Here is a 3917-nt window from a genome sequence, read left to right as displayed (position 1 = left end):
ACAAGGACATAGTTTCCTCTCCTCAGGATGGCTAGCCACTGAAGAAGGACAAATACTTTTGCCTGCAGCTAACCAATAGAAATTACTTAAAACCCTTCACCAAACGTTTCACTTAGGCATTGATAGCACCCATCAGATGGCCAAATCATTATTTACTGGACCAGGCCTTTTCAAAACTATCAAGCAGATAGTCAGGGCCTGTGAAGTGTGCCAAAGAAATAATCCCCTGCCTTATCACCAAGCTCCTTCAGGAGAACAAAGAACAGGCCATTACCCAGGAGAAGACTGGCAACTGGATTTTACCCACATGCCCAAATCTCAGGATTTCAGTATCTACTAGTTTGGCTAGATACTTTTACTGGTTGGGGAGAGGCCTTCCACTGCAGGACAGAAAAGGCCCGAGAGATAATAAAGATACTAGTTCATGAAATAATTCCCAGATTCGGACTTCCCGAGGCTTACAGAGTGACAATGGCCCCGCTTTCAAGGCGACAGTAACCCAGGGAGTATCCCAGGCATTAGGCATACAATATCACTTACACTGCACCTGGAGGCCACAATCCTTAGGGAAAGTTGAGAAAATGAATGAAAAACTCAAATGACATCCAAAAAAGCTAACCCAGGAAACCCACCTCACGTGGCCTGCTCTGTTGCCTATAGCCTTACTAAGAATCTGAAACTGTTCCCAAAAAGGAGGACTTAGCTCATACGAAATGCTGTATGGATGGCCCTTCCTAACCAATGACCTTGTGCTTGACTGAGAGACAGCCAACTTAGTTGCAGACATCACTTCCTTAGCCAAATATCAACAAGTTCTTAAAACATTACAAGGAACCTGTCCCCGAGAGGAGGGAAAGGAATTATTCCACCTTGGTGACATGATATTAGTTAAGTCCCTTCCCTCTAATTCCCCATCCCTAGATACATCCTGGGAAGGACCCTACCATCATTTTATCTACCCCAACCATGGTTAAAGGGGCTGGAGTGGAGTCTTGGATACATCACACTCAAGTCAAACCCTGGATACTGCCAAAGGAACCCGAAAATCCAGGAGATAACACTAGCTATTGCTGGGAACCTCTAGAGAGTCTGCGCCTCCTCTTCACGCAACAACTGTGAGGAAAGTAACGAAAATCGTAAATCCCCATGGCCCTCCCTTATCATATTTTTCCCTTTACTGTTCTCTTACACCCTTTCACTCTCACTGAACCCACTCCATGCCACTGTATGACCAGTAGCTCCCCTTACCAAGAGCTTCTATGGAGAATGTGGCTTCCCAGAAATATTAATGCCCCATCATTTAGGAGTTTTTCTAAGTGAAACCCCAGCTTCACCACCCACACCCATATGCCCCACAACTGCTATAACTCTGCCACTCTTTGCATGCATGCAAATACTTATTATTGGACAGGGAAAATGGTTAATCCTAGTTGTCCTGGAGGACTTGGAGCCACTGTCTGTTGGACTTACTTGACCCGTACTGGTATGTCTGATGGGGGTGGAGTTCAAGATCAGGCAAGAGAAAAACATGTAAAGGAAGTAATCTCCCAACTGACCTGGGTGCATAGCACCCCTAGCCCCTAAAAAGGACTAGAGCTCTCAAAACTACATGAAACCCTCCGTACCCATACTTGCCTGGTAAGCCTATTTAATACCACCCTCACTGGGCTCCATGAGGCCTTGGCCCAAAACCCTACTAACTGTTGGATGTGCTTCCCCCTGCACTTCAGGCCATACATTTCAATCCCTGTACCTGAACAATGGAACAACTTCAGCACAGAAATAAATACCACTTCTGTTTTAGTAGGACCTCTTGTTTCCAATTTGGAGATAACCCATAGCTCAAACCTCACCTGTGTAAAATTTAGCAATACTATAGACACAACCAACTCCCAATGCATCAGGAGGGTAACTCCTCCCACACGAATAGTCTGCCTACCCTCAGGAATATTTTTTGTTTGTGGTACCTCAGCCTATCATTGTTTGAATGGCTCTTCAGAATCTATGTGCTTCCTCTCATTCTTAGTGCCCCCATGATCATCTACACTGAACAAGATTTATACAATTATGTCATACCTAAGTCCCATAACAAAAGAGTACCCATTCTTTCTTTTGTTATTGGAGCAGGAGTGCTAGACAGACTAGGTACTGGCATTGGTGGTATCAAAACCTCTACTCAGTTCTACTATAAACTATCTCAAGAACTAAATGGTGACATGGATTGGGTCGCCAACTCACTGGTCACCTTGCAAGATCAACTTAACTCCCTAGCAGCAGTAGTCCTTCAAAATCAAAGAGCTTTAGACTTGCTAACTGCTGAAAGAGGGGGAACCTATTTATTTTTAGGGGAAGAATGTTATTATGTTAATCAATCCAGAATCATCACTGAGAAAGTTAAAGAAATTCAAGATCGAATACAACATAGAGCAGAGGAGCTTCAAAACACCAGACGCTGGGGCCTCCTCTGCCAATGGATGCACTGGATTCTCCCCTTCTTAGGACCTCTAGCAGCTATAATATTGTTACTCCTCTTTGGACCCTGTATCTTTAATCTCTTTGTTAAGTTTGTCTCTTCCAGAATCAAAGCTGTAAAGCTACAAGTGTTCTTCAAATGGAGCCCCAGACACAGTCCATGACTAAGATCTACCATGGACCCCTGGACTGGCCTGCTAGCCCATGCTCCAATGTTAATGACATTGAAGTCACTTCTCCCAAGGAAATCCCAACTGCACAACCCCTACTACACCCCAATTCAGCAGGAAGCAGTTAGAGTGGTCGTCGGCTAACCTCCCTGGCAGCACTTGGGTTTTCTTGTTGAGACGGGGGACTGAGAGACAGGACTAGCTGGATTTCCTAGTCTGACTAAGAATCCCTAAGCCTAGCTGGGAAGGTGACTGCATCCACCTTTAAACACAGGGCTTGCAACTTAGCTCACACCCCACCAATCAGGTAGTAAAGAGAGCTTACTAAAATGCTAATTAGGCAAAAAAAGGAGCTAATCATCTATCAACTGAGAGCACAGGGGGAGGGACAATGATCAGGATATAAACCCAGGCATTAGAGCCAGCAATGGTTACCCACTTTGGGTCCCCTCCCTTTGTACAGGAGCTCTGTTTTCACTCTATTAAAATCCTGCAACTGCACACTCTTCTGGTCCGTTTGTTACAGCTCGAACTGAGCTTTTGCTTGCCATGCACCACTGCTGTTTGCCACCGTTGCAGACCTGCCGCTGACTTCCACCCCTCCAGATCCAGCAGGGTGTTTGCTGTGCTCCTGATTCAGTGAGGCACCTATTGCTGCTCCCAATTGGGCTAAAGGGTCACCATTGTTCCTGTATGGTTAAGTGCCCTAATCAAGCTGAACACTAGCCACTGGGTTCCACAGTTCTCTTCGGTGACCCACAGCTTCTAATAGAGCTATAACACTCACTGCATAGCCCGAGATTCCATTCCGTGGAATGCATGAGGCCAAGAACCCCAGGTCAGAGAACAAGAGGCTTGCCACCATCTTGGAAGCAGCCCACCACCATCTTGGGAGCTCTGGGAGCAAGGACCCCCCAGGAACAACATTATTCCCAGAAGCAATTTGGGGAGGTTCAGAATCTTGCAGCCTCCAGCTACATGACTCCTAAACCATAATTTCTAACTTTATGGCTAATTTGTTAGTCCTGCAAAGGCAGTCTAGTCCCCAGGCAGGAAGAGCATTTGTTTTGAGAAAGGGTTGTTATCATCTTTGTTTCAAAGTTAAACTGTAAACTAAGTTCCTCCCAAAGTTCGACCTAGGCCCAGGAATGAACAAGGACAACTTGATGGTTAGAAGCAAGATGGAGTTAGATCTTTTTCACTACCATGATTTTCTCAGTTATAATTTTTGCAAAGGTGGTTTCAAAATCTATCTTGCTATTTATTTTCTCTTTG

General features: G+C 45.2%; 1 pseudogene; it reads left to right on the top strand.

Annotated features, from left to right (window-relative positions):
- Positions 1-1146: 1146 nt before the first annotated feature.
- Positions 1147-2770, top strand: LOC134809839 (syncytin-1-like; annotated as a pseudogene).
- Positions 2771-3917: the final 1147 nt, after the last annotated feature.

The sequence above is a fragment of the Pan troglodytes genome, chromosome 3 (genome assembly GCF_028858775.2).
Source record: "Pan troglodytes isolate AG18354 chromosome 3, NHGRI_mPanTro3-v2.0_pri, whole genome shotgun sequence".
Classification (NCBI taxonomy): domain Eukaryota; kingdom Metazoa; phylum Chordata; class Mammalia; order Primates; family Hominidae; genus Pan; species Pan troglodytes.
Note: the sequence above shows the minus strand (reverse complement) of the source record. Positions and strands in the feature narration are given on the sequence as shown.